The sequence below is a fragment of the Oncorhynchus keta genome, chromosome 26, assembly GCF_023373465.1.
Source record: "Oncorhynchus keta strain PuntledgeMale-10-30-2019 chromosome 26, Oket_V2, whole genome shotgun sequence".
NCBI classification, from domain to species: Eukaryota; Metazoa; Chordata; class Actinopteri; order Salmoniformes; family Salmonidae; genus Oncorhynchus; species Oncorhynchus keta.
The window spans coordinates 40,374,391-40,400,167 of NC_068446.1; the positions used below are offsets into that span (position 1 = coordinate 40,374,391).

General features: G+C 46.6%; 1 protein-coding gene and 1 long non-coding RNA gene across 34 annotated transcripts in view; one reads left to right on the forward strand and one right to left on the reverse strand.

Annotated features, from left to right (window-relative positions):
* The window catches only part of LOC118380719 (zinc finger protein 609-like), a 231,931-nt gene that overhangs the window by 119,340 nt on the left and 86,814 nt on the right, over positions 1 to 25,777 (reverse strand). The gene's annotated exons all lie outside the window — the stretch shown is intronic.
* Positions 21,077 to 24,163, forward strand: LOC127912099 (uncharacterized). Of its 31 annotated transcripts, none has more exons than XR_008080734.1 (7): positions 21,077 to 21,331; positions 21,432 to 21,581; positions 21,632 to 21,731; positions 21,782 to 22,329; positions 22,630 to 23,629; positions 23,730 to 23,952; positions 24,026 to 24,163. It is a non-coding gene; the product is annotated as an uncharacterized LOC127912099 (long non-coding RNA). The 31 variants fall into 31 exon arrangements; XR_008080737.1 differs by having other exon boundaries at positions 22,630 to 23,579; positions 23,680 to 23,952; XR_008080752.1 differs by having other exon boundaries at positions 22,630 to 23,479; positions 23,530 to 23,952.

The following is a 25,777-nucleotide window of genomic DNA, read 5'->3' on the forward strand; positions in this document are numbered from 1 at the left end:
ACACACTTTCCTTCGCTCTCTAGCTCGGTCATCCCCTCCCCCACGACTTGCTGCATAGCTATTCCAGACACACAGAGCTGAGAGACAGAGGGGAGGGCCAGCGCTGAGAGACAGAGCTGAGAGACAGAGGGTAGAGACAGAGCGGTAGAGGTAGACAGACAGAGAGACAGAGCTGAGAGACAGAGCTGAGAGACAGAGCTGAGAGACAGAGCTGAGAGACAGAGCTGAGAGACAGAGCTGAGAGACAGAGCTGAGAGACAGAGCTGAGAGACAGAGCTGAGAGACAGAGCTGAGAGACAGAGGGGAGAGACAGAGCTGAGAGACAGAGCTGAGAGACAGAGGGGAGAGACAGAGGGGAGAGACAGAGGGGAGAGACAGAGGGGAGAGACAGAGGGGAGAGACAGAGGGGAGAGACAGAGGGGAGAGACAGAGGGGAGAGACAGAGGGGAGAGACAGAGGGGAGAGACAGAGGGGAGAGACAGAGCTGGGAGAGACAGAGCTGGGAGAGACAGAGCTGGGAGAGACAGAGCTGGGAGAGACAGAGCTGGGAGAGACAGAGCTGGGAGAGACAGAGCTGGGAGAGACAGAGCTGGGAGAGACAGAGCTGGGAGAGACAGAGCTGGGAGAGACAGAGCTGGGAGAGACAGAGCTGGGAGAGACAGAGCTGGGAGAGACAGAGCTGGGAGAGACAGAGCTGGGGAGACAGAGCTGGGAGACAGAGCTGGGAGACAGAGCTGTGGGAGACAGGCTCAGAGCTGGGAGACAGAGCTGGGAGACAGAGCTGGGAGACGCTGGGAGACAGAGCTGGGAGACAGAGCTGGGAGACGCCAGGGCTGGGAGACAGAGTGGGAGACAGAGTTAGAGACAGAGGGTAGAGACAGAGCTGGGACCACCCAGCTGAGAGACGCTGAGACAGAGTATGCACACATGACTGTAAGACAGAGCTTTGGATAAAAGCGTCAGCTAAATGGCATATATTAGAGACAGATTGGGATTACAGAGCTGGGGAGACAGAGCTGGGGGAGACAGAGCTGGGAGACAGAGCTGGGAGACAGAGCTGGGAGACAGAGCTGGGAGACAGAGGGGAGAGACAGAGGGGAGGGCCAGAGCTGAGAGACAGAGGGGAGGGCCAGAGCTGAGAGACAGAGCTGAGAGACAGAGGGGAGGGCCAGAGCTGAGAGACAGAGCTGAGAGACAGAGGGGAGAGACAGAGGGGAGAGACAGAGGGGAGAGACAGAGGGGAGAGACAGAGCTGAGAGACAGAGCTGAGAGACAGAGCTGAGAGACAGAGCTGAGAGACAGAGCTGAGAGACAGAGCTGAGAGACAGAGCTGAGAGACAGAGCTGAGAGACAGAGCTGGAGACAGAGCTGAGAGACAGAGCTGAGACAGACAGAGCTGGGAGGAGACAGAGGGGAGACAGAGCCAGAGGGGAGGGCCAGAGGGGAGACAGGCCAGAGCTGGGAGGAGGAGCCAGAGGGACAGAGCTGGGGGCCAGAGGAGGAGGGAGACAGAGCCAGACAGAGGAGGGCCAGAGACAGGGAGAGACAGAGGGGACAGACAGAGACAGGGAGGACAGACAGACAGGGGAGGGACAGAGGAGAGAGACAGAGAGAGACAGAGGGACAGAGCTGAGAGACAGAGCTGAGAGACAGAGCTGGAGGGACAGAGGAGAGACAGGGACAGAGGGAGGACAGACAGAGGGGAGGGAGGGGACAGAGGGGAGGGACAGAGGGGAGGGACAGAGGGGAGGGACAGAGGGGAGGGACAGAGGGGAGGGACAGAGGGGAGGGACAGAGGGGAGAGACAGAGGGGAGAGACAGAGGGGGACAGAGGGGAGGGACAGAGGGGAGGGACAGAGGGGAGGGACAGAGGGGAGGGACAGAGGGGAGAGACAGAGGGGAGGGACAGAGGGGAGAGACAGAGGGGAGGGACAGAGGGGAGAGACAGAGGGGAGAGACAGAGGGGAGAGACAGAGGGGAGGGACAGAGGGGAGGGCCAGAGGGGAGAGACAGAGGGGAGAGACAGAGGGCCATGAAAGGGCTTGGTTTCTTCCAGATGATATCCACAGGCCTCGTTGTGCTCGGCTCCCACATAATTCCTTCCTTTTACACACTCACAGAACTTTCCACGGGGCTTTAGGGAATGTGTGTGTGTGTGCGTGTGTGTGCGTGTGCGTGTGTGTACACTAACACATCCCAATCTCTTCCATTACACATATTATTTACGAGAGCTACTTATTTTCAGAGTGAAAGCTCTTGAACACAGATTTCAGATTTTTCAGACCTAAAAAAGAAATGCCTGATGAATTATGGGGATAGTAAAACAAGCATGTGATTCATTCCCCATGCTGTGTGAACAAAGTAGATACATGAAAAACAACAGGATTTAACTGAACCGGCTTGGAGTGAATAGTCTACAATATGGAGGATGGTGAAATTAGCCCTGTATAAAAGGACCATCGTACCAAACACAAGGAATGTTTTCAGGGGCCTCAAGTGCCTGGTCTTCTCCCAACCCAATCCCACACAGTGCTAAACAGAGACTCAGAGCTAATCCTGTTTCAGCATGGCAGGGAGGGATTATACAGCCCCGGCGACAGCTCTGTAAGGGAAGAGATTACCTCTGGGTAGAATGTGTTCCTTCAAATAATAAAGTGTTATGAGAGAAATATCTTCCAGCTCAGCTGTTACACATCGACCCCCAGGAGGAACAGCTTCAATAACAACACAAGTATCTGTGTGTATTATTCCTCTGGGTTAATAGCTTCCTGCCTATTGCCTCTCTGTCTCTCTGTCTCAGTGTTGTGACACGCTGCAGGTGTCCCTGGAAGGTGGGCAGCGTAATCTGGCCCTGTACTGGATGGAAAAGAAACACACTTGTGTGTTAAATATAAGTCCAATATAAAACACCTAAGGCAATTCGTTTTTGTGTATTTATCTCTGTAGTAATAAGGCTGGGCAATTAGTTTTTGTGTATTTATCTCTGTAGTAATAAGGCTGCGGACAATATCCATGTAATTCCATACAGGCCTGTCCTATTTGTCCACATGGTACAGCCCTGGCAGTACCTCACATTGGTCAGGTGAGATTCCAGATATTTTTTGCCAACTACCCCCCCAAAAAATACACTTAAAGACTAGCTGGGCCTTAGGGGACAAAGTAAATGATTCTAAAAACCGAAACAGAAGAGACTGGAGGACAACATGGATTTATTACGATCTTTTACAAGCCTTTAATCATACAAAAATAGGCATAACTTATCTTCCTGTCAAAAACAAAGTACTCCGAAGGTAGAGACGGAACCCTTAGAAAATCTCCATGTAAAAAGGCCAAACCATAAACACAAGTGTTATGTCTGTGTTACCTCGTGTGAGAGCAGCGCTGGACCTAAATCCACCGGGGTCGCGCGCCACAACAGCTCCTTTGATGCTTAAATACGGCCAATCAGAGCCGGCGGCCGACTGAAGGTCAAAGAGACGACCAGATGTTGGAAAGGACTGTTAATGTGGCATGGATCCTGATATGAAAATAATGTCCACCAGACACACCCGCCGCTCTCCACGGTGTTGTCCTGTATCGCAGTCCAACAGGACTATAAACCTCTCGCCACTGTGACCCATAACCCAGCACACTACGCTGCGCCCCAGACAACATGCTCGTGTCTATAATGAGGGTGTGTGTCAGCCTACATAGGATATATAAATATATAATTATAAAACTGGGTGGTTCAAGTCCTAAATGCTGATTGGCTGACAGCCGTGGTATATCAGACCGTATACCACATGTATGACAAAACATATACTTTTACTGTTCTAATTACATTGGTATCCAGTTTATAATAGCAATAAGGCACCTCAGGGGGTGTGGTATATGGCCAATATACAATGGCTAAGGGCTGTATCCAGGCACTCTGCGTTGCATCGTGCTTGAGAACAGCCCTTAGCTGTGGTATATTGGCCATATACCACACCCCCTTGTGCCTTATTGCTTAAACATAAAATGTCAGTCTGAATTTATATATATATATGCCATTTAGCTGACGCTTTTATCCAAAGCGACTTACAGTCATGTGTGCATACATTCTACGTATGGGTGGTCCCGGGAATCGAACCCACTACCCTGGCGTTACAATTTAGGAACCAGTGTGCCTCCTCTCAAGGGCTGGGGATGGCCAGGGACCTCACAATACCATATCACCACACTTAGGTGCTGATACGATATGTATTGCGATTCTCACGATTCTAAATGTATTGCAATGCTGTGATATTATCGGGATTCTATGTTACAAACGTATTGCTCACTATATTTCTGCTGCAGAGGGACAAGAGAGAGCCGTGAGAGAAACTAGTTTTGATCAGTCAGGGAAATAACAGCGCTGAAAACCAATTGGCTCCCTATTTAAAAAGAAGATGGAGAACAAGTTATGAAGGATAAATACAGGAGTTTTAGTGCAGGGACAGACAACTAGTTATGAAGGATAAATACAGGAGTTTTGGTGCAGGGACAGACAACTAGTTATGAAGGATAAATACAGGAGTTTTAGTACAGGGAGAGACAACTAGTTATGACGGATAAATACAGGAGTTTTAGTGCAGGGACAGACAACTAGTTATGAAGGATAAATACAGGAGTTTTAGTACAGAGAGACAACTAGTTATGAAGGATAAATATAGGGGACAACTAGTTATGAAGGGGACAGACAACTAGTTATGAAGGATAAATACAGGAGTTTTAGTACAGGGACAGACAACTAGTTATGAAGGATAAATACAGGAGTTTTAGTACAGGGACAGACAACTAGTTATGAAGGATAAATACAGGAGTTTTAGTACACAACTAGTTATGAAGGATAAATACAGGAGTTTTAGTACAGGGACAGACAACTAGTTATGAAGGGGATAAATACAGGAGTTTTTTAGTTATGAAGGATAAATACAGGAGTTTTAGTGCAGGGACAGACAACTAGTTATGAAGGATAAATACAGGAGTTTTAGTACAGGGACAGACAACTAGTTATGAAGGATAAATACAGGAGTTTTTGCAGGGACAGACAACTAGTTATGACGGATAAATACAGGAGTTTTAGTACAGGGACAGACAACTAGTTATGAAGGATAAATACAGGAGTTTTAGTGCAGGGACAGACAACTAGTTATGAAGGATAAATACAGGAGTTTTAGTACAGGGAGAGACAACTAGTTATGAAGGATAAATACAGGGGTTTTAGTACAGGGAGAGACAACTAGTTATGACGGATAAATACAGGAGTTTTAGTACAGGGACAGACAACTAGTTATGAAGGATAAATACAGGAGTTTTAGTGCAGGGACAGACAACTAGTTATGACGGATAAATACAGGAGTTTTAGTACAGGGACAGACAACTAGTTATGAAGGATAAATACAGGAGTTTTAGTACAGGGACAGACAACTAGTTATGAAGGATAAATACAGGAGTTTTAGTACAGGGACAGACAACTAGTTATGAAGGATAAATACAGGAGTTTTAGTACAGGGACAGACAACTAGTTATGACGGATAAATACAGGAGTTTTAGTACAGGGACAGACAACTAGTTATGAAGGATAAATACAGGGGTTTTGGTGCAGGGACAGACAACTAGTTATGAAGGATAAATACAGGAGTTTTAGTACAGGGACAGACAACTAGTTATGAAGGATAAATACAGGGGTTTTGGTGCAGGGACAGACAACTAGTTATGAAGGATAAATACAGGAGTTTTAGTACAGGGACAGCCAACTAGTTATGAAGGATAAATACAGGAGTTTTAGTACAGGGACAGCCAACTAGTTATGAAGGATAAATACAGGGGTTTTGGTGCAGGGACAGACAACTAGTTATGAAGGATAAATACAGGGTTTTAGTGCAGGGACAGACAACTAGTTATGAAGGATAAATACAGGGGTTTTGGTGCAGGGACAGACAACTAGTTATGAAGGATAAATACAGGAGTTTTAGTGCAGGGACAGACAACTAGTTATGAAGGATAAATACAGGAGTTTTAGTGCAGGGACAGACAACTAGTTATGAAGGATAAATACAGGAGTTTTAGTGCAGGGACAGACAACTAGTTATAGGATAAATACAGGAGTTTTAGTACAGGGACAGACAACTAGTTAAGGATAAATACAGGAGTTTTAGTACAGGGACAGACAACTAGTTATGAAGGATAAATACAGGAGTTTTAGTGCAGGGACAGACAACTAGTTATGAAGGATAAATACAGGGGTTTTGGGCAGGGACAGACAACTAGCACAACAATAATATAGAGATTTTGTCAAAACGATACTATGATGAGACAGGGTTTGCGTATCAAAACTAGATACTATGAGACAGTGACAGACAACTAGTTTGCGTATCAAAACGATACTATGACGAGACAGTGGATTGCGTATCAGGGACAAAACGATACTATACGAGACAGGGACAGACAACTAGTTATGAAGGATAAAACGATACTATGAGACAGTGGATAAATGCGTTTTATCAAAGACAACTAGTTATGAGATAAGTGGATTGCGTATCAAAACTAGATACTATGAGACAGTGGATATGCGTATCAAAACGATACTATGAGGAGACAGTGGATTACGTATCAGGGAAACGATACTATGAAGGAGACAGTGTTTTGCGATCAAAACTAGTTATGAAGGATACTATGGTGCAGGGAGACAGTGGATTACAGGAGTTTTATCAAAACAACTACTATGAGACAGTGGTTTTGCGTATCAAAACGATACTATGAGACAGTGGATTGCGTATGAAGGATAAATACGATACTATGAGACAGTGGATTACGTATCAGGGAAAGACGATACTATGAGACAGTGGATTGCGTATCAAAACGATACTATGACGAGACAGTGGATTGCGTATCAAAACGAGTTTTACTATGAGGAGACAGTGAAGGATTACAGGAGTTTTATCAAAACGATACTATGAGACAGTGGAGTTTTGCGTATCAAAACGATACTATGAGACAGTGGTTTGCGTATCAAAACGATACTATGAGGAGACAGTGGATTGCAGGTATCAAAACGATACTATGAACGAGACAGTGGTTTTGCGTATCAAAACGATACTATGAGGGACAGACAACTGGATTGCGTATCAAAACGATACTATGACAGAGACAGTGGATTGCGTATCAAAACGATACTATGAGACAGTGGATTGCGTATCAAAACGATACTATGAGACAGTGGATTGCGTATCAAAACGATACTATGAGACAGTGGATTGCGTATCAAAACGATACTATGAGACAGTGGATTGCGTATCAAAACGATACTATGAGACAGTGGATTACGTATCAAAACGATACTATGAGACAGTGGATTACGTATCAAAACGATACTATGACGAGACAGTGGATTGCGTATCAAAACGATACTATGAGGAGACAGTGGATTACGTATCAAAACGATACTATGATGAGACAATGGATTGCGTATCAAAACGATACTATGATGAGACAGTGGATTGCGTATCAAAACGATACTATGAGACAGTGGATTGCGTATCAAAACGATACTATGAGACAGTGGATTACGTATCAAAACGATACTATGAGACAGTGGATTGCGTATCAAAACGATACTATGACGAGACAGTGGATTGCGTATCAAAACGATACTATGAGGAGACAGTGGATTACGTATCAAAACGATACTATGATGAGACAATGGATTGCGTATCAAAACGATACTATGATGAGACAGTGGATTGCGTATCAAAACGATACTATGAGACAGTGGATTGCGTATCAAAACGATACTATGAGACAGTGGATTGCGTATCAAAACGATACTATGAGACAGTGGATTGCGTATCAAAACGATACTATGAGACAGTGGATTGCGTATCAAAACGATACTATGACGAGACAGTGGATTGCGTATCAAAACGATACTATGAGACAGTGGATTGCGTATCAAAACGATACTATGAGACAGTGGATTGCGTATCAAAACGATACTATGAGACAGTGGATTGCGTATCAAAACGATACTATGAGACAGTGGATTGCGTATCAAAACGATACTATGAGACAGTGGATTGCGTATCAAAACGATACTATGAGACAGTGGATTGCGTATCAAAACGATACTATGAGACAGTGGATTGCGTATCAAAACGATACTATGAGACAGTGGATTGCTAATCAAAACGATACTATGAGACAGTGGATTGCGTATCAAAACGATACTATGAGACAGTGGATTGCGTATCAAAACGATACTATGACGAGACAGTGGATTGCGTATCAAAACGATACTATGAGACAGTGGATTGCGTATCAAAACGATACTATGAGACAGTGGATTGCGTATCAAAACGATACTATGAGACAGTGGATTGCGTATCAAAACGATACTATGATGAGACAGTGGATTGCGTATCAAAACGATACTATGAGACAGTGGATTGCGTATCAAAACGATACTATGAGACAGTGGATTGCGTATCAAAACGATACTATGAGACAGTGGATTGCGTATCAAAACGATACTATGACGAGACAGTGGATTGCGTATCAAAACGATACTATGAGACAGTGGATTGCGTATCAAAACGATACTATGAGACAGTGGATTGCGTATCAAAACGATACTATGAGACAGTGGATTGCGTATCAAAACGATACTATGAGACAGTGGATTGCGTATCAAAACGATACTATGAGACAGTGGATTGCGTATCAAAACGATACTATGAGACAGTGGATTGCGTATCAAAACGATACTATGAGACAGTGGATTGCGTATCAAAACGATACTATGAGACAGTGGATTGCGTATCAAAACGATACTATGAGACAGTGGATTGCGTATCAAAACGATACTATGAGACAGTGGATTGCGTATCAAAACGATACTATGACGAGACAGTGGATTGCGTATCAAAACGATACTATGACGAGACAGTGGATTGCGTATCAAAACGATACTATGAGACAGTGGATTGCGTATCAAAACGATACTATGAGACAGGCGGAAGAAAGTAAATAAGCATGTCAACGTCAGATTTAGCCGGTGGTAACTTGTGGAATAAATACAGACTGGAATGCGGTTTAAACCAATCAGCATCCAGGAAAAGACTCCCCTACACACTCCTCTCCATACTCTGCATAGTACCAATATATATTCCATTTACTGCCATAAGCGCAGTATCAACACCTAAACCTGGAAACATCCAACTGCATTTGTGGAAACAACTCATCTGAACACCGTTCCAAGGTTGAGGGGAAAGAAAGACAATAGTAACATCTTTCCACTGTTGACACAACCAGCTAATAGAGTCAAGGCTACCTTGTTTTACACAACATACATAGCTAAACATTGCCCATGCTTTCTTCCCTTCACCCCTGTGCTGTGAACACTGACATTCTGCTGCACTGTGGAGTGGAGACAGAGGAGCAGACATGTGGGAAACAACTAGTGTGGAGTGGAGACAGAGGAACAGACATGTGGGAAACAACTAGTGTGGAGTGGAGACAGAGGAACAGACATGTGGGAAACACTCACTGTGGAGTGGAGACAGAGGAACAGACATGTGGGAAACAACTAGTGTGGAGTGGAGACAGAGGAACAGACATGTGGGAAACAACTAGTGTGGAGTGGAGACAGAGGAACAGACATGTGGGAAACAACTAGTGTGGAGTGGAGACAGAGGAACAGACATGTGGGAAACAACTAGTGTGGAGTGGAGACAGAGGAACAGACATGTGGGAAACAACTAGTGTGGAGTGGAGACAGAGGAACAGACATGTGGGAAACAACTAGTGTGGAGTGGAGACAGAGGAACAGACATGTGGTTAACAACTAGTGTGGAGTGGAGACAGAGGAGCAGACATGTGGGAAACAACTAGTGTGGAGTGGAGACAGAGGAACAGACATGTGGGAAACAACTAGTGTGGAGTGGAGACAGAGGAGCAGACATGTGGGAAACAACTAGTGTGGAGTGGAGACAGAGGAGCAGACATGTGGGAAACAACTAGTGTGGAGTGGAGACAGAGGAACAGACATGTGGGAAACAACTAGTGTGGAGTGGAGACAGAGGAGCAGACATGTGGGAAACAACTAGTGTGGAGTGGAGACAGAGGAACAGACATGTGGGAAACACTCACTGTGGAGTGGAGACAGAGGAACAGACATGTGGGAAACAACTAGTGTGGAGTGGAGACAGAGGAGCAGACATGTGGGAAACAACTAGTGTGGAGTGGAGACAGAGGAACAGACATGTGGGAAACAACTAGTGTGGAGTGGAGACAGAGGAACAGACATGTGGGAAACAACTAGTGTGGAGTGGAGACAGAGGAACAGACATGTGGGAAACAACTAGTGTGGACTGGAGACAGAGGAACAGACATGTGGGAAACAACTAGTGTGGACTGGAGACAGAGGAACAGACATGTGGGAAACAACTAGTGTGGAGTGGAGACAGAGGAACAGACATGTGGGAAACAACTAGTGTGGAGTGGAGACAGAGGAACAGACATGTGGTTAACAACTAGTGTGGAGTGGAGACAGAGGAACAGACATGTGGGAAACAACTAGTGTGGAGTGGAGACAGAGGAGCAGACATGTGGGAAACAACTAGTGTGGAGTGGAGACAGAGGAACAGACATGTGGGAAACAACTAGTGTGGAGTGGAGACAGAGGAACAGACATGTGGGAAACAACTAGTGTGGAGTGGAGACAGAGGAACAGACATGTGGGAAACAACTAGTGTGGAGTGGAGACAGAGGAACAGACATGTGGGAAACAACTAGTGTGGAGTGGAGACAGAGGAACAGACATGTGGGAAACAACTAGTGTGGAGTGGAGACAGAGGAACAGACATGTGGGAAACACTCACTGTGGAGTGGAGACAGAGGAACAGACATGTGGGAAACAACTAGTGTGGAGTGGAGACAGAGGAACAGACATGTGGTAAACAACTAGTGTGGAGTGGAGACAGAGGAACAGACATGTGGGAAACAACTAGTGTGGAGTGGAGACAGAGGAACAGACATGTGGGAAACAACTAGTGTGGAGTGGAGACAGAGGAACAGACATGTGGGAAACAACTAGTGTGGAGTGGAGACAGAGGAACAGACATGTGGGAAACAACTAGTGTGGAGTGGAGACAGAGGAACAGACATGTGGGAAACAACTAGTGTGGAGTGGAGACAGAGGAACAGACATGTGGTTAACAACTAGTGTGGAGTGGAGACAGAGGAACAGACATGTGGGAAACAACTAGTGTGGAGTGGAGACAGAGGAGCAGACATGTGGGAAACAACTAGTGTGGAGTGGAGACAGAGGAGCAGACATGTGGGAAACAACTAGTGTGGAGTGGAGACAGAGGAACAGACATGTGGGAAACAACTAGTGTGGAGTGGAGACAGAGGAACAGACATGTGGGAAACAACTAGTGTGGAGTGGAGACAGAGGAGCAGACATGTGGGAAACAACTAGTGTGGAGTGGAGACAGAGGAACAGACATGTGGGAAACAACTAGTGTGGAGTGGAGACAGAGGAGCAGACATGTGGGAAACAACTAGTGTGGAGTGGAGACAGAGGAACAGACATGTGGGAAACAACTAGTGTGGAGTGGAGACAGAGGAACAGACATGTGGGAAACAACTAGTGTGGAGTGGAGACAGAGGAACAGACATGTGGGAAACAACTAGTGTGGAGTGAAGACAGAGGAACAGACATGTGGGAAACAACTAGTGTGGAGTGGAGACAGAGGAACAGACATGTGGGAAACAACTAGTGTGGAGTGGAGACAGAGGAACAGACATGTGGGAAACAACTAGTGTGGAGTGGAGACAGAGAACAGACATGGAACAGACATGTGGGAAACAACTAGTGTGGAGTGGAGACAGAGGAACAGACATGTGGGAAACAACTAGTGTGGAGTGGAGACAGAGGAACAGACATGTGGGAAACAACTAGTGTGGAGTGGAGACAGAGGAGCAGACATGTGGGAAACAACTAGTGTGGAGTGGAGACAGAGGAGCAGACATGTGGGAAACAACTAGTGTGGAGTGGAGACAGAGGAGCAGACATGTGGGAAACAACTAGTGTGGAGTGGAGACAGAGGAGCAGACATGTGGGAAACAACTAGTGTGGAGTGGAGACAGAGGAACAGACATGTGGGAAACAACTAGTGTGGAGTGGAGACAGAGGAACAGACATGTGGGAAACAACTAGTGTGGAGTGGAGACAGAGGAACAGACATGTGGGAAACAACTAGTGTGGAGTGGAGACAGAGGAACAGACATGTGGGAAACAACTAGTGTGGAGTGGAGACAGAGGAACAGACATGTGGGAAACAACTAGTGTGGAGTGGAGACAGAGGAACAGACATGTGGGAAACAACTAGTGTGGAGTGGAGACAGAGGAACAGACATGTGGGAAACAACTAGTGTGGAGTGGAGACAGAGGAACAGACATGTGGGAAACAACTAGTGTGGAGTGAAGACAGAGGAACAGACATGTGGGAAACAACTAGTGTGGAGTGGAGACAGAGGAACAGACATGTGGGAAACAACTAGTGTGGAGTGGAGACAGAGGAGCAGACATGTGGGAAACAACTAGTGTGGAGTGGAGACAGAGGAACAGACATGTGGGAAACAACTAGTGTGGAGTGAAGACAGAGGAACAGACATGTGGGAAACAACTAGTGTGGAGTGGAGACAGAGGAGCAGACATGTGGGAAACAACTAGTGTGGAGTGGAGACAGAGGAACAGACATGTGGAAACAACTAGTGTGGAGTGGAGACAGAGGAGCAGACATGTGGGAAACAACTAGTGTGGAGTGGAGACAGAGGAACAGACATGTGGGAAACAACTAGTGTGGAGTGGAGACAGAGGAACAGACATGTGGGAAACAACTAGTGTGGAGTGGAGACAGAGGAGCAGACATGGGAAACAACTAGTGTGGAGTGGAGACAGAGGAGCAGACATGTGGAAACAACTAGTGTGGAGTGGAGACAGAGGAGCAGACATGTGGGAAACAACTAGTGTGGAGTGGAGACAGAGGAGCAGACATGTGGGAAACAACTAGTGTGGAGTGGAGACAGAGGAACAGACATGTGGGAAACAACTAGTGTGGAGTGGAGACAGAGGAGCAGACATGTGGGAAACACTCACTGTGGAGTGGAGACAGAGGAACAGACATGTGGGAAACAACTAGTGTGGAGTGGAGACAGAGGAACAGACATGAGGAACAGGGAAACAACTAGTGTGGAGTGGAGACAGAGGAACAGACATGTGGGAAACAACTAGTGTGGAGTGGAGACAGAGGAACAGACATGTGGGAAACAACTAGTGTGGAGTGGAGACAGAGGAACAGACATGTGGGAAACACTCACTGTGGAGTGGAGACAGAGGAACAGACATGTGGGAAACAACTAGTGTGGAGTGGAGACAGAGGAACAGACATGTGGGAAACAACTAGTGTGGAGTGGAGACAGAGGAGCAGACATGTGGGAAACAACTAGTGTGGAGTGGAGACAGAGGAACAGACATGTGGGAAACAACTAGTGTGGAGTGGAGACAGAGGAACAGACATGTGGGAAACAACTAGTGTGGAGTGGAGACAGAGGAACAGACATGTGGGAAACAACTAGTGTGGAGTGGAGACAGAGGAGCAGACATGTGGGAAACAACTAGTGTGGAGTGGAGACAGAGGAACAGACATGTGGGAAACAACTAGTGTGGAGTGGAGACAGAGGAACAGACATGTGGGAAACAACTAGTGTGGAGTGGAGACAGAGGAACAGACATGTGGGAAACAACTAGTGTGGAGTGGAGACAGAGGAACAGACATGTGGGAAACAACTAGTGTGGAGTGGAGACAGAGGAACAGACATGTGGGAAACAACTAGTGTGGAGTGGAGACAGAGGAGCAGACATGTGGGAAACACTCACTGTGGAGTGGAGACAGAGGAACAGACATGTGGGAAACAACTAGTGTGGAGTGGAGACAGAGGAGCAGACATGTGGGAAACACTCACTGTGGAGTGGAGACAGAGGAACAGACATGTGGGAAACACTCACTGTGGAGTGGAGACAGAGGAACAGACATGTGGGAAACAACTAGTGTGGAGTGGAGACAGAGGAGCAGACATGTGGGAAACAACTAGTGTGGAGTGGAGACAGAGGAGCAGACATGTGGGAAACAACTAGTGTGGAGTGGAGACAGAGGAGCAGACATGTGAGGAAACACTCACTGTGGAGTGGAGACAGAGGAACAGACATGTGGGAAACAACTAGTGTGGAGTGGAGACAGAGGAACAGACATGTGGGAAACAACTAGTGTGGAGTGGAGACAGAGGAACAGACATGTGGGAAACAACTAGTGTGGAGTGGAGACAGAGGAGCAGACATGTGGGAAACACTCACTGTGGAGTGGAGACAGAGGAGCAGACATGTGGGAAACACTCACTGTGGAGTGGAGACAGAGGAACAGACATGTGGGAAACAACTAGTGTGGAGTGGAGACAGAGGAACAGACATGTGGGAAACAACTAGTGTGGAGTGGAGACAGAGGAGCAGACATGTGGGAAACAACTAGTGTGGAGTGGAGACAGAGGAACAGACATGTGGGAAACAACTAGTGTGGAGTGGAGACAGAGGAGCAGACATGTGGGAAACAACTAGTGTGGAGTGGAGACAGAGGAGCAGACATGTGGGAAACAACTAGTGTGGAGTGGAGACAGAGGAACAGACATGTGGGAAACAACTAGTGTGGAGTGGAGACAGAGGAACAGACATGTGGGAAACACTCACTGTGGAGTGGAGACAGAGGAACAGACATGTGGTTAACAACTAGTGTGGAGTGGAGACAGAGGAGCAGACATGTGGGAAACAACTAGTGTGGAGTGGAGACAGAGGAACAGACATGTGGGAAACAACTAGTGTGGAGTGGAGACAGAGGAACAGACATGTGGGAAACAACTAGTGTGGAGTGGAGACAGAGGAGCAGACATGTGGGAAACAACTAGTGTGGAGTGGAGACAGAGGAGCAGACATGTGGGAAACAACTAGTGTGGAGTGGAGACAGAGGAACAGACATGTGGTTAACAACTAGTGTGGAGTGGAGACAGAGGAACAGACATGTGGGAAACAACTAGTGTGGAGTGGAGACAGAGGAACAGACATGTGGGAAACAACTAGTGTGGAGTGGAGACAGAGGAACAGACATGTGGGAAACAACTAGTGTGGAGTGGAGACAGAGGAACAGACATGGGAAACAACTAGTGTGGAGTGGAGACAGAGGAACAGACATGTGGGAAACAACTAGTGTGGAGTGGAGACAGAGGAGCAGACATGGAAACAACTAGTGTGGAGTGGAGACAGAGGAACAGACATGTGGGAAACAACTAGTGTGGAGTGGAGACAGAGGAACAGACATGTGGGAAACAACTAGTGTGGAGTGGAGACAGAGGAACAGACATGTGGGAAACAACTAGTGTGGAGTGGAGACAGAGGAACAGACATGTGGGAAACAACTAGTGTGGAGTGGAGACAGAGGAACAGACATGTGGGAAACAACTAGTGTGGAGTGGAGACAGAGGAGCAGACATGTGGGAAACAACTAGTGTGGAGTGGAGACAGAGGAGCAGACATGTGGGAAACAACTAGTGTGGAGTGGAGACAGAGGAACAGACATGTGGTTAACAACTAGTGTGGAGTGGAGACAGAGGAACAGACATGTGGGAAACAACTAGTGTGGAGTGGAGACAGAGGAGCAGACATGTGGGAAACAACTAGTGTGGAGTGGAGACAGAGGAGCAGACATGTGGGAAACAACTAGTGTGGAGTGGAGACAGAGGAACAGACATGTGGTTAACAACTAGTGTGGAGTGGAGACAGAGGAGCAGACATGTGGGAAACAACTAGTGTGGAGTGATTTGACTGGCGTCCCAGTGGCAGGAACAGCACTGCAGGAGCTCGGGCCGGGCCAAAAACACAGCCCCAGCAACGGCCCACCGATGCTTCACGAGTTTACCCTCCACCTGACAAAAACTCTTCCTCGGACAGTCTAGATGTTTGGCTATTTGAGTTATGTACCAGAGTAAACTCTGGGCTTGGAGAATAATTCCACTGAGACCAAAGCAGCGGACAGACATAATGCTGCAAAATGACTAGATGATACACACAGCACTCATGGCTGCTTACCCTCGGTCCTCTTAGCTGGCTTCCAAAGGGTTTTATGTGGACATTTTGTGTTGCTATGCGGCGTCTGTTCACATTTTAACCTGGTCTAAAAAAAAAATGTAAAAAGACTTGACAGTGAGCTGCCTAAGATATGTTATAAAACGCTCCAGCAAATCAAAAGGCCTTTATTTGTCATAGTTAAAACACCTACAGCGGTGGTGAGTCTTCGGGGCATAAAGATTATCATGAAGAGCGATCACAGAGCAGACATCACAACTTCACTGCAGCCTGCTCAGCCAGCTGGATGAGGGAAGAATTTAAAATCGTTTCTCTTGGCAGCATCTGAAGGTGCTGCGCGGCCAAACTCATTTTCAAACAGACAACAACAACAAAAACTGGTCTAAACCAAGCAAATACTTCTCCTTGGGGCAGAGAACTAGTCTCTGGCGTTTTCCCACTTTCTTCCTTCAAAGATGGAGGTCTTTGTATGGCTTTGATTTCATCAGCCAATAAACAACTTTAAGCTACAAGGGCAGACTGAGGCTAGCATCTGTTTTTATCTGGTAAACTTAAAACACGAAACTTTGACCGAAATGGGCTGACGTATAAAGAGAAGACGAAATGCTGAAAGTATCACAGCTGTGGATGTGCTCCATGTGTAATGCTGAAAGAGTCCCAGCTGTGGATGTGCTCCATGTGTAATGCTGAAAGAGTCCCAGCTGTGGATGTGCTCCATGTGTAATGCTGAAAGAATCCCAGCTGTGGATGTGCTCCATGTGTAATGCTGAAAGAATCCCAGCTGTGGATGTGCTCCATGTGTAATGCTGAAAGAATCCCAGCTGTGGATGTGCTCCATGTGTAATGCTGAAAGAATCCCAGCTGTGGATGTGCTCCATGTGTAATGCTGAAAGAGTCCCAGCTGTGGATGTGCTCCATGTGTAATGCTGAAAGAGTCCCAGCTGTGGATGTGCTCCATGTGTAATGCTGAAAGAATCACAGCTGTGGATGTGCTCCATGTGTAATGCTGAAAGAATCCCAGCTGTGGATGTGCTCCATGTGTAATGCTGAAAGAGTCCCAGCTGTGGATGTGCTCCATGTGTAATGCTGAAAGAGTCCCAGCTGTGGATGTGCTCCATGTGTAATGCTGAAAGAATCCCAGCTGTGGATGTGCTCCATGTGTAATGCTGAAAGAATCACAGCTGTGGATGTGCTCCATGTGTAATGCTGAAAGAATCCCAGCTGTGGATGTGCTCCATGTGTAATGCTGAAAGAATCACAGCTGTGGATGTGCTCCATGTGTAATGCTGAAAGAGTCCCAGCTGTGGATGTGCTCCATGTGTAATGCTGAAAGAATCCCAGCTGTGGATGTGCTCCATGTGTAATGCTGAAAGAATCCCAGCTGTGGATGTGCTCCATGTGTAATGCTGAAAGAGTCCCAGCTGTGGATGTGCTCCATGTGTAATGCTGAAAGAGTCCCAGCTGTGGATGTGCTCCATGTGTAATGCTGAAAGAGTCCCAGCTGTGGATGTGCTCCATGTGTAATGCTGAAAGAGTCCCAGCTGTGGATGTGCTCCATGTGTAATGCTGAAAGAATCCCAGCTGTGGATGTGCTCCATGTGTAATGCTGAGCATCTGGCTGACTGTGTTGGTTCGGTCCTGACCGGACTGGTTCGGTCCTGACTGGACTGGTTCGGTCCTGACTGGACTGGTTCGGTCCTGACTGGACTGGTTCGGTCCTGACTGGACTACGGCTCCGCTGACAAGAGCAGCTCACAAGAAACTATAAAAAACAATATAAAAAAATAAAAAGGTTTTAACTTGGCACAGGCCCTGCACTTTCCGGCTGTGTTTTCAATTATCCGCCACCCCATTTCAAAGGAAGTCACAAACACTCAACTTCAAGACAGGCATCCACTTCAATGAATCCCATTTAGGACTGAACTGTGTCGCAACAACAACAAAAAGAGAGAACCTGCACCCACCACAAGAAGGCGGTTGCAGATTCTCTGAAAAGAGACTGCGGTGGTGGCAACATTATAGCTTGCTTTCCGGCTCCTTTCCATCTTAAAATGGCACTGAACATGACAAATGAAGAGGTCTTCCGTGGGAGTCTGAAGAGAGGAATGTTAGCCTACCTCTCCCATTTGACTAAGCCTGCACCAGCATTCAAGATGTTTCATCTTGCCTACTCCAGGGCCCTATAAAAACGTTTTAGATTTATTTGTTGTTGCCTGGTTGGGTGTAGTTATACCCTTTAATTGAAATGCATACCTAGGAAGAGGCTGTTGTTTAGCTGTGTTTTTGTGGTGCAGACGTCATGGTAAAGTTAAACACATAAATCCAATGGCCCGCTGAAAATAATCAGAATACGATTCTGCCAGGTAAGCATAGTTTGGAGTTCACGTTTGGTAAATCTTTTACTTTTACCAGAGGCTGTTTTCATTAGCTAGTATCATCGCTAACGGCTACACAAAATGGTGCACCACACACACACACACACACACACACACACACACACACACACACACACACACACACACACACACACACACACACACACACACACACACACACACACACACACACACACACACACACACACACACACAGGCATTTGCCTCTTCAGAAAGTTGCAGGAAATATGCATCAACTAATGCATTCTGTTCATGTGAAAATCTGTCGTTCTGCCCCTGAACAAGGCAGGTAACCCACTGTTCCTCGGTCATCATTGAAAATAAGAATTTGTTCTTAACCTCTTGACTCGGGGGCAGTAATTTTGATGTTCGGATGAAAAATGTACCCAAATGAAACTGCCAATTTCTCAGGCCCAGAAGCTAGAATATGCATATAATTGGCAGATTAGGATAGAAAACACACTATAAAGTTTCCAAAACTGTCAAAATATTGTCTGTGAGTATAACAGAACTGATATTGCAGGCGAAAACCTGAGGAAAATCCAACCAGGAAGTGCTGTTTTTCTGAAACCTCCCTGTTCCATTGCAAGCCTTCCCTCCATTTAAAGGGATATCAACCAGATTCATTTCCCTATGGCTTCCACATGGTGTGAACAGTCTTTAGACATAGTTTCAGGCTTTCATTCTGAAAAATGAGCGAGAATGATCACATCGAGTCAGTGGATAGCTGGGTGGCCTTAGAGTTTTGCATGCATGGAGCAGACCTTTTCTCTCTCTCTCTCCTATTGAAAAAGCTACCGTCCGGTTGAAATATTATTGATTATTTATTGTAAAAACAACCTGAGGATTGATTATAAAAAACATTTTACATGTTTCTACGAACTTTACGGATACTATTCGGAATTTGTGTCTGCGATGCGTTAGCAGGAGGAGCAGCTTTAACAGGAGGAGATGTGTTAGCAGGAGGAGAAACGTTAGCAGGAGGAGAAGCGTTAGCAGGAGGAGCCGCGTTAGCAGGAGGAGAAACGTTAGCAGGAGGAGAAGCGTTAGCAGGAGGAGCCGCGTTAGCAGGAGGAGAAACGTTAGCAGGAGGAGAAGCGTTAGCAGGAGGAGCCGCGTTAGCAGGAGGAGAAGCGTTAGCAGGAGGAGCCGCGTTAGCAGGAGGAGAAGCGTTAGCAGGAGGAGAAACGTTAGCAGGAGGAGAAACGTTAGCAGGAGGAGCCGCGTTAGCAGGAGGAGATGCGTTAGCAGGAGGAGAAACGTTAGCAGGAGGAGAAACGTTAGCAGGAGGAGCCGCGTTAGCAGTTGGAAACATAACAGAGTGAGACGGGGAATGCGACCACAGTAAAGTCCTGTATGATAATACTTTGAGAAGTTACATGCGAGGAGGAAGTGGGCGACAGTGGCAGTACAGGTGCAATGCTGAAAGGGAGGCCCAGCCCGTTGCTGCCAGCAGTGTGATAGGGGACGGAGTGAGAAACATCACAGCGCTGACTACAGTTGATATGCAGCCGTTGTCAAATGGAAGAGGATGTTGGCTTCAATACCCTAATGACAACTCTAGAACCAGACTCCAAGATGGCTCTACTGTGGTTACCAAGAAGATTGATCTTGTAAGTTGGTATATCCCAGATGGAGGAGTAATTTTGGCACCCCATTAGATAGTTAACTTAATAGTTATAAACAATATAGCTATACAAAAATTGTAGTGAATTACACTTCGTAAGGAGTGGCTTCGGGACAAGTCTCTGAATGTCCTTGAGTGGCCCAGCCAGAGCCCAATCGAACACACACACACACACACACACACACACACACACACACGAAAATAGCTGTGCAGCGACGCTCCCCATTCAACCTGACAGAGCTTGATAGGATCTGCAGAGAAAGGAGAAACTCCCCAAATACAGGTGTGCCAAGCTTGTAGTGTCCTGCCCAAGAAGACTGGAGGCTGTAATCGCTGCCAAATGTGCTTTAACAAAGTACTGAATAAAGGGTCTGTAATATTTCCATATATATATATATATATTTTTTTTTAAATCAATTTTAGAATAAGGCTGTAATGTAACAAAATGTGGAAAAGGTCAAGGGTTCTGAACACACTGTACTGTATACAGCCCAACCCTAGTTTCCACTAGTTACCACAGCCACAACGTCAATATTGGCCATATTGTAAAAATTGATGATGTGTCTTAATTTAAGGTTAGGCATAAGGCCAGCAGTGTGGTTAAGGTTGTGGGAAAGGTTCGTTTTAGAAGTCACATTAAATTAAGTAGATAGATTTTAGAGAAAGGCTTTATGACTTTGTGGCTGTGGTAACATAATGATGACCGATAGGTAGGTAACCAGGACTGCGTTGTCCCCTAGCAGAACCATATCTAAATTGTGACTTCACGTTACTTCATGATTGTGTTAAAACTGTAAAAAAAAAAATATATATATAAATAATAATTAAAGAAGTCAGTTTAAACATTGAGAAATGTGTCACATCTATTCTCTAAGCACTCCTGTCTTTGGATTCCACACATTGACAGAGGAGCTGAGGGGGAGTCTGGACTGGAGGGGAAACTAGATCACATGGGAGTTTACAGATCAAAAAGACTCGTTTCTTCGGGGGCCGTGTGTACAGGAGACAGTTCCCCTGCTATGCGTACTTGGGAGTGTGCTGCTCCTCAACAGTGTGTACCTAGGTTTATACTAGTTTTGTCCATCTCCCTGCTCCTCAACAGTGTGTGTCTAGGTTTATACTAGTTTTGTCCATCTCCCTGCTCCTCAACAGTGTGTACCTAGGTTTATACTAGTTTTGTCCATCTCCCTGCTCCTCAACAGTGTGTGCCTAGGTTTATACTAGTTTTGTCCATCTCCCTGCTCCTCAACAGTGTGTGTCTAGGTTTATACTAGTTTTGTCCATCTCCCTGCTCCTCAGCAGTGTGTGTCTAGGTTTATACTAGTTTTGTCCATCTCCCTGCTCCTCAACAGTGTGTGCCTAGGTTTATACTAGTGTTGTCCATCTCCCTGCTCCTCAACAGTGTGTGTCTAGGTTTATACTAGTTTTGTCCATCTCCCTGCTCCTCAACAGTGTGTGTCTAGGTTTATACTAGTTTTGTCCATCTCCCTGCTCCTCAGCAGTGTGTGTCTAGGTTTATACTAGTTTTGTCCATCTCCCTGCTCCTCAGCAGTGTATGTCTAGGTTTATACTAGTTTTGTCCATCTCCCTGCTCCTCAACAGTGTGTGCCTAGGTTTATACTAGTTTTGTCCATCTCCCTGCTCCTCAACAGTGTGTCTAGGTTTATACTAGTTTTGTCCATCTCCCTGCTCCTCAACAGTGTGTGTCTAGGTTTATACTAGTTTTGTCCATCTCCCTGCTCCTCAGCAGTGTGTGTCTAGGTTTATACTAGTTTTGTCCATCTCCCTGCTCCTCAGCAGTGTGTGTCTAGGTTTATACTAGTTTTGTCCATCTCCCTGCTCCTCAACAGTGTGTGCCTAGGTTTATACTAGTTTTGTCCATCTCCCTGCTCATCAGCAGTGTGTGTCTAGGTTTATACTAGTTTTGTCCATCTCCCTGCTCCTCAACAGTGTGTGTCTAGGTTTATACTAGTTTTGTCCATCTCCCTGCTCCTCAGCAGTGTGTGTCTAGGTTTATACTAGTTTTGTCCATCTCCCTGCTCCTCAACAGTGTGTGTCTAGGTTTATACTAGTTTTGTCCATCTCCCTGCTCCTCAACAGTGTGTGCCTAGGTTTATACTAGTTTTGTCCATCTCCCTGCTCCTCAGCAGTGTGTGTCTAGGTTTATACTAGTGTTGTCCATCTCCCTGCTCCTCAACAGTGTGTGTCTAGGTTTATACTAGTGTTGTCCATCTCCCTGCTCCTCAACAGTGTGTGTCTAGGTTTATACTAGTGTTGTCCATCTCCCTGCTCCTCAGCAGTGTGTGTCTAGGTTTATACTAGTGTTGTCCATCTCCCTGCTCCTCAGCAGTGTGTGTCTAGGTTTATACTAGTGTTGTCCATCTCCCTGCTCCTCAGCAGTGTGTGTCTAGGTTTATACTAGTTTTGTCCATCTCCCTGCTCCTCAACAGTGTGTGTCTAGGTTTATACTAGTTTTGTCCATCTCCCTGCTCCTCAGCAGTGTGTGTCTAGGTTTATACTAGTTTTGTCCATCTCCCTGCTCCTCAACAGTGTGTGTCTAGGTTTATACTAGTTTTGTCCATCTCCCTGCTCCTCAACAGTGTGTGTCTAGGTTTATACTAGTTTTGTCCATCTCCCTGCTCCTCAACAGTGTGTGTCTAGGTTTATACTAGTTTTGTCCATCTCCCTGCTCCTCAACAGTGTGTGTCTAGGTTTATACTAGTTTTGTCCATCTCCCTGCTCCTCAACAGTGTGTGTCTAGGTTTATACTAGTTTTGTCCATCTCCCTGCTCCTCAACAGTGTGTGTCTAGGTTTATACTAGTTTTGTCCATCTCCCTGCTCCTCAACAGTGTGTGTCTAGGTTTATACTAGTTTTGTCCATCTCCCTGCTCCTCAACAGTGTGTGTCTAGGTTTATACTAGTTTTGTCCATCTCCCTGCTCCTCAGCAGTGTGTGTCTAGGTTTATACTAGTTTTGTCCATCTCCCTGCTCCTCAACAGTGTGTGTCTAGGTTTATACTAGTTTTGTCCATCTCCCTGCTCCTCAGCAGTGTGTGTCTAGGTTTATACTAGTTTTGTCCATCTCCCTGCTCCTCAACAGTGTGTGTCTAGGTTTATACTAGTTTTGTCCATCTCCCTGCTCCTCAACAGTGTGTGTCTAGGTTTATACTAGTTTTGTCCATCTCCCTGCTCCTCAGCAGTGTGTGTCTAGGTTTATACTAGTTTTGTCCATCTCCCTGCTCCTCAACAGTGTGTGTCTAGGTTTATACTAGTTTTGTCCATCTCCCTGCTCCTCAGCAGTGTGTGTCTAGGTTTATACTAGTTTTGTCCATCTCCCTGCTCCTCAACAGTGTGTGTCTAGGTTTATACTAGTTTTGTCCATCTCCCTGCTCCTCAACAGTGTGTGTCTAGGTTTATACTAGTTTTGTCCATCTCCCTGCTCCTCAGCAGTGTGTGTCTAGGTTTATACTAGTTTTGTCCATCTCCCTGCTCCTCAGCAGTGTGTGTCTAGGTTTATACTAGTTTTGTCCATCTCCCTGCTCCTCAACAGTGTGTGTCTAGGTTTATACTAGTTTTGTCCATCTCCCTGCTCCTCAACAGTGTGTGTCTAGGTTTATACTAGTTTTGTCCATCTCCCTGCTCCTCAACAGTGTGTGTCCAGGTCTATTCTACTGGAATATATTATGGGGTGCTACTGTGGAGAAGGAAACCAAGGCTGGGGCTGTCTGGTGCAGGTCTATTCTACTGGAATATATTACGGGGTGCTACTATGGAGAAGGAAACCAAGGCTGGGGCTGTCTGGTGCAGGTCTATTCTACTGGAATATATTATGGGGTGCTACTGTGGAGAAGGAAACCAAGGCTGGGGCTGTCTGGTGCAGGTCTATTCTACTGGAATATATTATGGGGTGCTACTGTGGAGAAGGAAACCAAGGCTGGGGCTGTCTGGTGCAGGTCTATTCTACTGGAATATATTATGGGGTGCTACTGTGGAGAAGGAAACCAAGGCTGGGGCTGTCTGGTGCAGGTCTATTCTACTGGAATATATTATGGGGTGCTACTGTGGAGAAGGAAACCAAGGCTGGGGCTGTCTGGTGCAGGTCTATTCTACTGGAATATATTATGGGGTGCTACTGTGGAGAAGGAAACCAAGGCTGCAGTACTGCACCACTTCACCTTCTAGGTCCCATAAACACACACAACCACAACGCCTGACTTCCAGAGTTTAAATGAAGCACCCATGTTCCGATAAGGTCGAAGTGATGTGGAGAAAACACGAGAAAGGTTGCCAAGCCAACGGTCAACTGAGAGGATCCTCTCCCAGCTCCAAACTGGTCCGTCCGGAGAAAATGTGCCTCTCTGCGCCACCCCACAATCCCTCTGCACAGCCCTGACTAACCCTGAGATGCCTGTTTAAGGAATGTGTTGTAATACAATAGCACCAGTCACAGGCCACCGTGGGCAGTGAGAGAGAGAGGGGAGAGAGAGAGAGAGAGAGAGAGAGAGAGAGAGAGAGAGAGAGAGAGAGAGAGAGAGAGAGAGAGAGAGAGAGAGGGGAGCAGAGAGAGAGAGAGGGGAGAGAGAGAGAGAGAGAGGGGGCAGAGAGAGAGAGAGAGAGAGAGAGAGAGAGAGAGAGAGAGAGAGAGAGAGAGAGAGAGAAGGGCAGTGAGAGAGAGGGGAGAGAGAGAGAGAGAGAGAGAGAGAGAGAGAAGGGCAGTGCTCAGGACCCTGTCGATCAAGTCACGCTGTAAAGCCCTGGATGTAGGTACTGTGTAGTCCCAATGGCACAGAGAGCTCTGGATTTAGGTACTGTGTAGTCCCAGTGGCACAGAGAGCCCTGGATTTAGGTCCTGTGTAGTCCCAGTGGCACAGAGAGCTCTGGATGTAGGTACTGTGTAGTCCCAGTGGCACAGAGAGCTCTGGATGTAGGTACTGTGTAGTCCCAGTGGCACAGAGAGCCCTGGATGTAGGTACTGTGTAGTCCCAGTGGCACAGAGAGCTCTGGATTTAGGTCCTGTGTAGTCCCAGTGGCACAGAGAGCTCTGGATGTAGGTACTGTGTAGTCCCAGTGGCACAGAGAGCTCTGGATTTAGGTCCTGTGTAGTCCCAGTGGCACAGAGAGCCCTGGATGTAGGTACTGTGTAGTCCCAGTGGCACAGAGAGCTCTGGATTTAGGTCCTGTGTAGTCCCAGTGGCACAGAGAGCCCTGGATTTAGGTCCTGTGTAGTCCCAGTGGCACAGAGAGCTCTGGATTTAGGTCCTGTGTAGTCCCAGTGGCACAGAGAGCTCTGGATTTAGGTCCTGTGTAGTCCCAGTGGCACAGAGAGCTCCCAGTGGCACAGAGAGCTCTGGATTTGGTCCTGTGTAGTCCCAGTGGCACAGAGAGCTCTGGATTTAGGTCCTGTGTAGTCCCAGTGGCACAGAGAGCTCTGGATTTAGGTCCTGTGTAGTCCCAGTGGCACAGAGAGCTCTGGATTTAGGTCCTGTGTAGTCCCAGTGGCACAGAGAGCTCTGGATTTAGGTCCTGTGTAGTCCCAGTGGCACAGAGAGCTCTGGATTT